This window comes from Arachis ipaensis, chromosome B06, assembly GCF_000816755.2.
Source record: "Arachis ipaensis cultivar K30076 chromosome B06, Araip1.1, whole genome shotgun sequence".
Taxonomy (NCBI): Eukaryota; Viridiplantae; Streptophyta; class Magnoliopsida; order Fabales; family Fabaceae; genus Arachis; species Arachis ipaensis.
Genome location: NC_029790.2, coordinates 75,193,796 through 75,208,364, shown reverse-complemented (window position 1 = coordinate 75,208,364; position 14,569 = coordinate 75,193,796).

Sequence of the window (14,569 nt, the reverse complement as noted above, 5' to 3'; positions counted from 1 at the left end):
CCACAACCCTCCCCCTTCTTCCTTTCTCTCCCCCTCGCCCAACCCTAACCCAGCACCACCTACCTACCCCTGCAGCAACCCCCAAAATGCCGCCGCGCTGCCCTCCCCTCACCGCCGCGTCAGCAACACCACCACCACATTCCCACCATCTCTCTGTGTCTGATTACTATTCATACACACACCAGGTTCTGCCGAACACTGATTTCATTTTCCAATTCGTCAATTAGTGGCATAGATTATAGTTTTTTGTTCAAAATAGGATAGTTAGAGATGCATGTTGTAGTGGATTTTAGGTGGTTAGGTAGCTAGGATGTGGTTAGTGGATTTAGGCCTGATAATTGTACCGTTCTTGCTACATGTTTTTATCTGATTGGCAATTCTGAATTGGCTATGATGATGTCCTATTCATATGATGCTCTTTCATGGTTGCTGTTGCTGTTATACCATGTTAATCTTTTCAGCACTATTTAATTTTATATGAACTGACTTTTCATACTGTTTATTACCCGGGAACATCCAATTTTAGCCGGAATGCTGCCAATTTTCTGCAAATTACCCCTATTCTTGTATTGGTTTGTAAATTCAGTATTTTGTATTGCTTGGCTAAAACCAAACCAATTCATGAATGCACAGGCTAGCATTCTTATTCTTTATGGTTCCCTAAGTATTAAACTGCTTATTGATGATTTCATTCTTACAACTCCTTTATCTATATGAATTATCATCAATATAAATTGCAACCCTTATTTGATTATGAGTTGATAGTTCTTCAAGTTCGTGAATTTATTGTTAACTAGGAAACCCATTATCATGCCTTTTACTTTAACCTCCTTTTTACCTACTAACCCTTTTAACTTTCTGACTTCTCTTTTTAACCAACTGCTTTCACCTTCTAACTCAACGCATGCTTACTGTTTTTCCTAATTAACTTGAAATTCCACATATAATATATTTTGGATTGTGACTTTTACTCTCGGACTTTTAACTCGAATACAGTCCAAAAATATACATATTTCACCCATTTCATAATGCTATTGCTTATTTGCCTCTATGCTTACATGGATGAATCCTATTTGCCTACCTATTTTCCTGCGTTCGTTCTTCAATTATATCCTGCCATTTCTGCTTTTCAGGATGTCTGATTCTGTGAGGAAAGGAAAAGGCAAGGCAACAACTGGCAAATGAAAATGAGGAGAATCCTCCAGCACTATTTTGGACATCCTCCATGACGACTCCTAGCGGGAAAAGCACTTTACCCCGCAGGAGGAGGCTGACCAGCTCCTCACTACAACAGATCCAGCTAAATTTGCAAACAGATACTGTGAGCTCAAGTATCCAGTGTTTGCCACTTCCAGGAACCTGTACCTGGAAAGAACTCTAAAAATTCCAGAAGAACTACAGCAGTACACTGCCGAACAGATAAAACAGAGAGGCTGGTTCTTCTTAGAACGAAACTTGATAGAGGTCAATGCTTCCTGGGTCAGAGAATTTTACTGTAACTATTTCAAGACTTTCCTAGATGCAGTGCACCTCAGAGGGAAACAGATTTTGATCACTGAGGAAGCTATTGAGGACATCCTCCAGCTTCAGCCTAAGTCAGCTCAGCCTTACAGTTACCAAAAGGCTGAAGAGGATATGAGATTTATGAGATTTGACTGGGATGCTGTCAAGCAGAGAATAGCCATTGATCCTACTGCCCCATGGGTCATGGGGAAGAATATAGTGATGCCTAAGGAAATCAAGCTGATATATTTAAATGATGAGGCTCGGCTCTGGCACCAGATTCTGAGTAACTATGTGATGCCGAGCACTCATGAGACAGAGGTGCCCGCTGCTATGATCACCCTCATCTGGTGCGTGATGGAGGGTAAGGACCTGTATCTTCCACGTTTCATCAGGTATTATATGGCCAGGGTCCATGTCAGAGGCACTCTCCCTTTCCCTTATCTGATCACCCAACTAGGCCGTCGAGCTGACGTGCCTTGGGAGCTTGCTGATGAGAAGCCAACTGCTGCAGACTGCAAGAAGATTATCCCTCACAGCAGGAAGTTTCAGGCTTTAAGCTACAGGCCCCCATTCCTCACCGCTTCTACTGAGGCAGCCACACCTTCAGCTGCCCCTTCTTCATCCACTGCTGCACTAGCTACCACCACTGCACCTCCACCTGCTCCTGAGCCCATTTATCATCTGGTGCACCGCCTCTTCGCCTGCCTAGATCGTATGGAGCATCGCGACAAGCGGCGCTATGAGCACCTCAAGTTGATGATCCGATCCGACAGCGACATCCCCTCCGAGCCCGATACCCCTTCTGATACATCTGAGGTGGAGGCGGATGATCATAAGGAGGAGACACATGCCCAGGCTGAGCAGACAGGACCAGAGCAGGCTGCGCCACAGCATGAGGAGCCACACCAGATCCAGGCCACAGATCCGGCGATTCCTCTACAGTCAGAACCTCCACTACAGCAGACAGATCCTCCTACACTTATCCAGTCTGCAAACCTTCAGGCCACCACAGAGACTCCAGCAGCCCATCCTTCCGGAGATGACACTTCTTCACACCCAGCTTGAGTGAGCATGGAGGACGATGCTATATTTTAAGTGTGGGGAGGTCGCCATCTCTGGCTTATCTTTTTGGTGAACCCCTACAGACTCTTCTATCTTATTATGTTCATTTTCTGTATTTTTATTTTTATCCTTTGGTACTTGCACATTTTTCTTTTGCTCTTGCTGTATTTTTACTTTATTTCTGCATTTTGCACTTGAGTTTATATCTTAGATATTTAGTTTAGTTGCAATACTAAACTTCTTAGTTATAGAATATGTGGATTACTTAGTATAGTTTACCCTTTTAGCATATAATAATTTGATTTAATTGAAAATAAAAGGAGTAAACTAGAGACTTTAACAGAATCAAAACATCCACACACCTTATATATATATAGCATTGTGATGAGTGGATAATTTATACGCTTTTTGGCATTGTTTTTAGTATGTTTTTAGTAGGATCTAGTTACTTTTAGGGATGTTTTCCTTAGTTTTTATGTTAAATTCACATTTCTGGACTTTACTATGAGTTTGTGTGTTTTCTTTCAAAAATATTTTCAAAAATCTCTCATATGTTTTCGAAAAAAGAAAAAAATGTTTTCAAAAATTTTATTCAAGATTTTTAAGAATGAATTCTAGTGTTTCATGAAGCATGTAAAGCCTGGCTGGCTGTAAAGCCATGTCTAAATTTATTTGGACTGAGGCTTGCAATTTGTTATAAAGAGCAATATACTCTCGTGTTAAAGACTAAAGCTTGGCTGGCCATTGGCCATGTCTAGTGTTTTGGACTGGAGCTTTCATTGAAAGCTTGGCTGGCTAGTGAGCCATGTCTAATTCCTGGACTGAAGCTTTAGACTAACATGGCAAGATTCCTGGAATTCATATTAAAAATTTTGGAATCCTTATTTTCCTTTTTCATATAATTTTCAAAAAATACCAAAAAATTAGAAAATCATAAAAATAAAAAATATTTCATGTTTCTTGTTTGAGTCTTGAGTCATATTATAAGTTTGGTGTCAATTGCATATGCGTCTTGCATTTTTTCGAAAATATCATGCATTCATAGTGTTCTTCATGATCTTCAAGTTGTTCTTAGTAAGTCTTCTTGTTTGATCTTGATGATTTTTTGTTTTGTGTTGTATGGTGTTTTTCATATGCATTCTTGAATTCTTAGTGCGTAAGCATTAAAGAATTCTAAGTTTGGTGTCTTGCATGTTCTCTTTGCATTAAAAATTTTTCAAAATTATGTTCTTGATGTTCATCATGACATTCAAAGTATTCTTGGTGTTCATCTTGACATTCATCGCATTCTTGCATGCATCACATGTTTTGATCTAAAAATTTCATGCATTGCATTTTTTTTGTGTTTTTCCCTTGCATCATAAAAATTCAAAAATCAAAAACAATATCTTTCCTTTTTTCTCTCATCAAATTCGAAAATTTGGATTGACTTTTTCAAAAAATTTTAAAATCAAATTATTTTTCATGAGTCAAATCAAATTTTCAATTTGAAAATCTTATCTTTTTCAAAATCTTTTTCAAAAATAAAATCTTTTTCAAAATTCTTAGTTATTTTCGAAAATTCCAAAAATATTTTTCAAAAAAATCTTTTTCTTATTTTTATACCAAATTTTCGAAAATAACATAATCAATTAATGTTTTGATTCAAAAATTTGAAGTTTGTTACTTGCTTGTTAAGAAAGATTCAAACTTTAAGTTCTAGAATCATATCTTGTGATTTCTTGTGAATCAAGTCATTAATTGTGATTTTAAAAATCATATCTTTTTCAAAAACTAATTTCTATCATATCTTTTCAAAAATATCTTCTTATCTTATCTTTTTCAAAAATATCTTTTCAAAATATCTTTTCTAACTTCCTAACTACTTATCTTTTCAAAATTGGTTTTCAAAATTTGTTTCAACTAACTAACTAACTTTTTGTTTGTTTCTTAACTTTTTCAAAACCACCTAACTAATTCTCTCTTTCTAAATTTTCGAAAATATCTCCCCCTTTTTCAAAAATTTCTTTTTAATTAACTAATTATTTTTATTTTTATTTTTGATTTCAAAAATTTTCGAAAAAAAAAATACTAAACGTTTTTCAAAAACTATTTTCAAAAATCACTAACTCCTTTTCAAAATAATCTTCGAAAATTATACCTCCCCCATCCTATTCTATTTATTCATTCATATCCTAACATCTCATCTGACATCTCTTCCATTCTCACAGTTGTGTTTCTTCCTTTATATTACATTCTTTGTCTCCCCCTTTTCTTCCACTCGCAAAGGGATCCCTATACTGTGGTATAAAGGATCTCTATTATTATTATTATTATTTTTCTGTGCCTTCTTCTTTGTCATATGAGCAGGAGCAAGGATAAGAACATTCTTGTGGAAGCAGATCCAGAACCTGAAAGGACTCTGAAGAGAAAATTAAGAGAAGCTAAAATACAACAATCCAGAGATAACCTTTCAGAAATTTTCGAACAGGACCTTTCAGAATGGACCATCCTGGATATATTCTATGATGGTTTATCTGAGCTATCAAAGATGTCACTGGACACTTCTGCAGGTGGATCCATTCACCTAAAGAAAACTCCTGCAGAAGCTCAAGAACTTATTGACATGGTTGCTAATAACCAGTTCATGTACACTTCTGAAAGGAATCCTGTGAGCAATGGGACGCCTATGAAGAAGGGACTGGCGTTCAACGCCAGCCTTCTGCCCAAATCTGGCGTCCAGCGCCAGAAAAGGATCCAGAACCAGAGTTGAACGCCCAAACTGGCACAGAAACTGGCGTTCGACTCCACAAATGGCCTTTGCACGTGCTACACTTAAGCTTAGCCCAAACACACACCAAGTGGGCCCCGGAAGTGGATTTATGCATCAATTACTTACTCATGTAAACCCTAGTGACACTAGAGACTTTAACAAAATCAAAACATCCACACACATTGTATATATATAGCATTACATGTTAGTTAATTTATACAACATTTTTCAAGGAACAACACTAAGATTTTAAGGGCCACCCTAAGATTCACATTGAGTAGAATGAAAACTATTGATTTCTACTTGCATGATATACATAACTGATATATGATTTTTGAGCTAGAGAGCACACAACATGTGAGTTTTGAGCTTAATTGTATGGTTACATTCAACCATAAATTTCATTCCTGTGTGTTTTATCCTTCTTTTCTATGCTTGCAATCTTTACTTTGTTTTAATCTATATGTCCAATATAGAATATAGATACATACCAAGAGATGATTGAGGCCATTATTTAAATTGCTCACTTATCCCAAATAAGCTTACCTTTTTCATCACCCTTGCTAGCCCCCTTGAGCCTTTTTAATCCCCTCTTGTTCTATAACCATATTACTAGCCTTAAGCAGAAAAATAAATAAAAAAATTCCAAGTTGAATCATTGGTTAGCTTAAGATAGAAATTGTGATGCACACTAAGTGTGGGGAAACATGGGAACATGGGTTGATAGGAAAAGATTAATTCAATAAAATAATAAAAATTTTTGGGAAGCATGCTCATGTGAAATCAAATTAATTAAATTACCATGTGCATTGAAAAAAAACTTTTAAATAATTAAATAAGGGGATACAAAAATAATCCCCAATGCAAAATAAGAAGAACCAATGCACATGGGACAAAATTCAAAAATAAATTTGGTGCATGAGCATGCAACACAAAAGTGGAAAAAAAATTTGGGTAGCTAGGTAAAGCATTTTAATTTATATAAAGTATGTATATGTTAAGTGAAATCTTAGACTAATCAAGGATTCACTTTGTTTGCTCACTTAGCCTTATACGTATACCCTTACCTTTACCTTGGCCCCCATTACAACCTTGAAAAAGACCTCATGATTTTTGTACGTCTGTATTCCATATTTGTTGATTGGTTAGATGAAGAACAAAGTCTTGAAAAGCATGAATAGAAAATAATAGAGTGATTAACCCCAAACACTGAGTGACTAGAGAGTAAACACAAATCCAGTGAGGGTTCAATAGCTCATTCCCATATATCCATGTTTAAATTGATTAATTGTCTTGCAAGTTTGTGAAATATTTTAACCCAACTCAATTGTGAACATGTTTTAATTTTGTTTGGCCTCACTTGTACATATATGATTCCTTGAAGATATGAAGCAAACTAAACCACATGTAAGCTTTATATATACATAGGTAGATAATAATTAGAATTGCATGATTCATTCAGGTAGTAACATTTAGGATAGATTGCATTGCATGAAATCCCACCACTTTACCTTACTCTTTCTCTTGGATTTAGCATGAGGACATGCTATTGTGTAAGTGTGGGGAGGTTGATAAACCACTATTTCATGGTTTATCTTGTACTCAATTGAGTAGTTTTTATCAAGTCTTCACCCACTTATTTATATAAATTGCATGGTTTTACCATTCCTTCCTCGTTTTATGAGATTTATAAAAACATGTTTCCTATTCTTTATTAATATTAAAATTTATTTATCCTTTATTACCATTCGATGCCGTGATTTGTGTGTTAAGTATTTTCAGGTTTCATAGGGCAGGAATGGCTTAGAGGACAGAAAGGAAACATACAAAAATGGAAGGAAAGCATAAAAACAGAGTTTTGAAGAGAAGGCAGTGACGCAAACGCATGGACGACGTGGATGCGTGACTTGAGCGGAACGCATACGACGCGGACGCGTAACTGATGCGTACGCGTGACCCGGAAAAACTCCAGATGACGCGAACGCATGACCCACGCAAACGCATGACAGACGCCACGTGCAGAAACTGCAAAAAATGCCCTCAGCGATTTTTGAAACCCTTTTCGACCCAGACCCAAGTCTAGAAACACATATTAGAGGCTATAAAGTGGGGGAATGCATCCATTCAGGGAGATTTTTCCATTATTCACTTTTCATAATCTAGATGTAGTTTTTAGAGAGAGAGGTTCTCTCCTCTCTCTTAGGATTTAGAATTAGGATTCCTCTTAAAAGAATTAGGATTTCTTCTTCTCAATTCCCAGGTTTAATATTCCTTTTTATTTATTTTCTCAATTTAGTTTATGAACTCTTTATGTTTGGATTGATTTTCTTAATTAATATAATTTGAGGTATTTCAGATTTAAGATTGTTTTATTCTATTTATGATATAAATAATTTAGATTTTTCTCCCTTTGCTTTGGTAAAGTAATTGGTGACACTTGAGTTATCAAACTCAGTGGTTGATTGAGAATTGGGAATTGCTGATTGATTTGGATCCCTCTAAAGCTAGTCTTTCCACAGGAGTTGACTAGGACTTGAGGAATCAAGTTAATTGGTCCACTTGACTTTCCTTTATTTAGTAAGGGTTAACTAAGTGGGAGCAATAAACAATTCTTATCACACCTGATAAGGATAACAAGGATGGGATTTCCAGTTCTTATACCTTGCACTGGTGTTCATGATAATTAAGATTATTTTTCTTGCCATTTAAATTACTTGTTCCTTATTTCAAAAACCCAAAAACACTGTTTTCCATAACCAATAATAAATACACCTCCCTGCAATTCCTTGAGAGACGACCTGAGGTTTAAATACTTCGGTTATAAATTTTATTGGGTTTTGTTACTTGTGACAACCAAACTTTTGTACGAAAGAATTCTCTGTTGGTTTAGAAACTATACTTACAACACGATTAATTCTATGAATTTCTTTACCGATAGAAATCCGATCATCAACGTCATGTGCGCGTACGCGGCGCCATGCAACTCCACAATCCACGCGTGCGCGTCTTTTGCACGTGCGCGTCTTTTGCGCGTGCGCGTGGGTTGATGTACTCCAAATTCTTGTTTCTTCATGCATTCTCTACTTTGTATGCTTTTTTCCTCATTTCTTCCATCCAATACTTGCCTTATGAACCTGAAATCACTCAACAAACACATCAAGGCATCGAATGGAATTAAAGTGAATTAGAATCACCAATTTAAGGGCCTAAAAAGCATGTTTTTACACTTAAGCACAATTTAAGGGAGAATTACAAAATCATGCTATTTCATTGAATAAATGTGGAAAAAGGTGATAAAATTCTCCAAAATAAGCACAAGATAAACCACAAAATTGGGGTTTATCAAACCTCCCCACACTTAAACCAAGCATGTCCTCATGCTAAAATCAAGAAAGAAGTAAAGGGTATCAACATTTATTCAATGGAAACTACCTAAATGCACTACCTATCCATATGCAACTATCTAAATGAATGCAACTACTTGGTCAAAACAAATCAATTTCCAAGAATACATGTACAAGTACAAGGGCTAAAGCAATAGCAATAAAAGCAAACCCACAATTGAATTGAATCATTGAAAGACTTTACAAACTTGTAAGAAAATATGATCATGGGTGAAAACATGTAATTGAGCGATCGAACCCTCACCGGATGTGTATCCGCTCTAGTAACTCAAGTGTATGGGGTTGATTCACTCAATCCTCCCCTAATCATGCTTTCCAAGATTTGTTTTTCATCTAACAATCAACAATTATTTCATGCATGCACACAAATATCATGAGGACTTTCCCATAGGTTGTAATGGGGCTAGGGTCAAGGTAGGATGCATATGGTCAAGTGAGCTTGAAATTTGAATCTTTGATTAACTTAAACTTCCCACCTAGCCTATGACAACCTATACAATTCTAAACAAGCCTAACTACCCATTCTTTAATTTTTACACACACTCATGCATTCTCTTTTGACCATCACACATATGCATTGATTATTATTGAACTTTAGACGTTGGGGCATTTTTGTCCCATTTTATTGCAATTCTTTTTCTTTTTTTTTTCTAATATTTTTTTAACTAAGATATATACAAAAGCATCAATGCATATGGTATAAACATAATTGATACATGAGTATGTACCCAATTCTCAAGATTTTCAACACAAAAATACAAACACACTCTATCTCTACCCAATGTTTCCAACTTCCCCAAAATCAAATAATGAACACTCTCACTAGTCTAAGCTAATCAAAGATCCAAATTAAGGGACATTTATTGTTTTTCACTTAGGCTTGTAATGTGCTACAATTAAGAACAAATGGGTTAAGCATAGGCTCAAAATCGGCTAACAATAGAAGATAAAAGGTAGGCTATTTGGGTAAGTGGGCTATTTGAAACAATGGCCTCAATCATATAAGTGCATGTATACACAAAATAATGGACATAAAGAATCAAACAAATCAAAGATTACAATTATAGAAAGAGAATAATGCACACAAGAATAAAAATAAGTGGTCATATGATGTGACCACACAATTAGGCTCAAATCTCACATGCTTGTGTTCTTAGCTCAAAAATCATGTTCCACAATGTATAATTCAAGCAAGTTCTAAAAATAATTTTTTTTTCAATCAATTGGGGTGCCCTATAGATAAAATCCTTGGAAAATATCATGATTTTGACTAAGCTTAATATATATAAATGCAATGCAAGAAAATGCAACTAAAAATCCTAAAAGACCTAAAAATGAAATGCACAAGTGTTGGGATTAGAGACTTGTCACCCAAAAATACCGAATGGTCGGACGACCTCCCCACACTTAAAAGTTTGCACCGTCCTCGGTGCACTTAAAGATGAGCAAGGGGGTACGGCGACTCTCCGAGTTGCCACCTTTAGCTGGTAGGTCAACCGGTTTACTGCGTGTTCTTCTTCCTGCTTTCATTTTTGCTTATGGTGCATCATTCATAAAAAAATAGAAAATAACACCGTAAGATGAGAAAATACAAAATCAAGGAAGCGTAAATTGTTGGAATGAGGTAAATCACTAGAATTGAGTGAGTGAATTAGTGTGACATTGATGAAAGTTAGGTGTGTGAGTTCTAAATTGCATGCGATTTAGAACACACATACTAGCATAAAAAGCTATGTCACAGTTACACAAAAGAAAGCATACACTTCACTCAATCTATTGTGCTTGATATACTTTAAAAGACTTGTAGGTTAAGGTAACCAAACAAGTAGTGAGGAAGCATGAAGGTATTCAAGCAAAAATCAAGCAATTGTGAAATTGGATAATTAATAGACATTGATTGATGTGTAAGTAAACTTAGAGAACAAAATGGTATATGAAACTTACACAACAATCAATGACACATATTGAAGTTGTTGCAACACCTAAGTGACATAGAGGTGGGAGTCATGGATGCTATGGAACTTAGAAAAAGAGATGTAAGAGTTAAAATCAATCACATAGCAAGCATGGTCCAAAAAGCTTAGAGAGCTCAAAAATATATCACCAGGTAAGCTTTCGATCCAATTTCACAATTCCAAAATCTCAATGCATGAAATAGGTGATATGAGTAAGGGTCAAGCATGAATGAGCAACACCTAAGAAACAATGCATTAACAATGTATAATTGCCTAACAATAGATAATGAATGCATGGTGGCCAAAACATGCGATTCAAAGAGTTAAGATGCATGAAGGCAATGTAACATGTACTTGGTATTCAAAAATATTAAGCATGAAAAGTTCCCAACCAAGTAATCAAATATAACCTCAACAAAGATTAGTAATCCAACACTTATAATGGAAAACAAAAGTTAAACCAAAAATTAAACTAACTAACTAACTAAAAGAAATGGTGTTATATGGTGTTTGGTAGTGTTGGATGATGTTTGAAGGGTGGAAAGAAAAGAAGAGAAAAGAGAAGAAGGAAAGAAATGGTAAGAAGAGAAGAAAAGAAGATGATTGATGTAGGGCAGGCCACGCGTACGCGTCAGTGACACGTGCGCGTGGAAAGGTGAAATGGGTGCGACGCGTACGCGCAAGGCACACGTGCTCGTCGATGGGTTATTTCGAGAGCGACGCGTACGCGTGAGGTGCGCGTACTCGTGGGTTGGCTTGCGCGTTTTGCACAGTGCACGCGCGCTGTTCGCGTGACTCTCGGGAAATGGGCTGGGAAGTGGAAATATGCAATCCACGCGTACGTGTGGATGACGCGTGCGCATGTATGGCTGGAAATACTTGGGTCACGCATACGCGTGAAGCACGCGTACACATGGATGGTTCTCTGTTTTTCAAAATTTTCTCTGTTTTTGCACCAAACCAAGCATTCCACACCTCTAAACAGCTACCAAAACATCATAAAACTTTATTTAACCTACTAGACTCCCAAATAAACTCAACAAACTAAATAAAACATGAAATTAAACCTAAATTACCAATATTTACAAAGAGGAAAAAGGAAAGAGTTTACCATGGTGGGTTGTCTCCCACCTAGCACTTTTGTTTATTGTCCTTAAGTTGGACTTATGGGGAGCTCTTCATCAAGGTGGCTTGTGCTTGAATCCATCCTTGAACATCCACCAATGCTTGAACTTCCATTGTGCTTCTTCATTCAAGGATAATAACTCCAAGCTTTGATGGAGTTCTTCACAAACCATGGGCTACCAAAGTTGATCCACCTTTTGTAAGCCCGGATCCCATACTTTGTTCTCACACCTGTCTTCAATTTGATCACTTTGATTCTGTCCGGGTGGTAAGAAAGTCGAATTCTCATGAAGGCACCAAACTATCCTCCTAGACCATCCAATTTAGCACTACACCAATCCATGCTCCTTGAAGCTTCAACCATAATGAGCCTCGACTTACAACGCCAACAACTAAACATCCTCCTCTTACGCTTCATTCCACAAAGCGCCCTAAGTTGGCTATCCGTTTCAAGCAAGCCAAATTCAAATGGGATAATAAAGCTAAGAGTTATAAGTTTTACCCATCAAATGAAGGATTAGATAACAACCTAGGTGGAGGAGTTTCCAACGGTCTTGACAAAGCACGCTCCACTCCCGTCCATCCTCTTCTAGAGGCGTTGATGAGCGGATATTTTATACGCTTTTTGGGGTTAATTTCATGTAGTTTTTAAGATGTTTTAGTTAAGTTTTTAGTATATTTTCATTAGTTTCTAGGAAAAATTCATATTTCTGGACTTTACTATGAGTTTGTGTGCTTTTCTATAATTTCAGGTATTTTCTGGCTGAAATTGAGGGAGCTGAGCAAAAATCTTATTCAGGCTGAAAAAGGATTGCTGATGCTGTTGGATTCTGACCTCTCTGTATTCGGAATGCATTTTCTGGAGCTACAGAAGTCCAATTGATGCGCATCCAATTGCATTGGAAAGTAGACATCCAGGGCTTTCCAGCAATATATAATAGTCCATACTTTGCTCAAGGATAGACGATGTAAACGGGCGTTCAACCCCAGTTCCATGTTGCAGTCTGGTGTCCAGCGCCAGAAACAGGTTACAAGTTGGAGTTCAACGTCAAAAACAGGTTACAACCTGGCGTTGAACGTCCAAAACAGCCCAGGCATGTGAGAAGCTTTAGTCTCAGCCCCAGCACACACCAAGTGGGCCCCAGAAGTAGATTTCTGCACTATCTATCATAGTTTACTCATTTTCTATAAACCTAGGTTACTAGTTTAGTATTTAAACAACTTTTAGAGATTTATTTCACATCTCATGACATTTTAGATCTGAAATTTGTACCTTTTTGTAGCATGACTCTCTAAACCCCATTGTTGGGGGTGAGGAGCTCTGCAGCGTCTTGATGAATTAATGCAAGTACTTCTATTTTCCATTCAAACATGCGTGTTCCTATCTAAGATATTCATTCGCGCTTAATTATGGAGAAGGTGATGATCCGTGACACTCATCACCTTCCTCAACCCATGAACGTGTGCATGACAACCACCTCCGTTCTATATTAGATTGAATGAGTATCTCTTAGATTCCATAATCAGAATCTTTGTGGTATAAACTAGAATTGATGGCGTCATTCAGGATAATCCGGAAAATCTAAACCTTGTCTGTGGTATTCCGAGTAGGATTCTGGGATTGGATGACTGTGACGGGCTTCAAACTCGCGAGTGCTGGGTGTAGTGACAGACGCAAAAGGATAGTAAATCCTATTCTGCCGTTGTCGAGGATTGTTCGAGTTTGGACAACTGACGGTTTATTTTGTTGCTTAGATTAGGAAAAATTTATCTTTTTAATTTAGAGTCATTACATTTGAGTCTCTTATCTTTATTTTCCCTCTCTATTTTTTTCAAAAAAAATTTCAAAAAGGTTTTTTAAGAAAATATTATTTTTTCTTTCTTTCAAAACTCAGTTGGCTAGAGCGTTGGTCTGTGTTCTTAGTAATTGGGTATCTTCTTTTTTAAAATCTTCTTTTCAAAAATCTTGTGCCAAACTTTAAGTTTGGTGTTTTCTTGTTGATTTCTCTTTGGTTTTCGAAAATTTTATTTTGGTTTTCTAAAAACTTTAAGTTTGGTGTTCTACCTTCATGTTCTTGTTGTTCTTGTGATTCTTCAAAGTGTTCTTGAGTCTTTCTTGTATTTTGATCTTAAAAATTTTTAAGTTTGGTGTTCCTTGGTGTTTTTCCTCCAATAGTTTCGAAAACAAGGAGCTTTAGATTTAAAAATTTTAAGTTGTGTGTCTTTTGTGTGTTTTTCTCTTTCATCATAAAATTCAAAAATAAAAAAAAATATCTTTTCTTCATTCCACTCATAATTTTTGAAAAATTAGCATTAAATTAGTCATCAAATTTAAAAATCATATCTTTTTCAAATCATATCTTTTCCAATCAAATCCTTTCAATAATACCTTTTTCAAAACTTCCTAACCATTTTTTTCTCTCTTTCTCTCTCTCCATTTATCGAAAATCTTCACCTATTTTTATTTATTTTATTTTAATTTATTTTATTTTCAAAATAAATAAAGAAATAAATAAATAAAAATATTTTTTTCTCTATTTTACATCATCTCCCTTTCTCCATCATGGATCTAAGTGGAAATGAACAGTCTAGAAGGACTCTGGGGTCATATGCTAACCCCACCACTGCTTCATATGGGAGTAGTATCAGTATACCCTCCATTGGAGTCAGTAGCTTTGAGTTGAATCTTTAGCTCATTATCATGGTGCAGCAAAGTTGCCAGTATTCTGGTCTTCCACAGGAAGAACCTACAGAGTTTCTGGAAC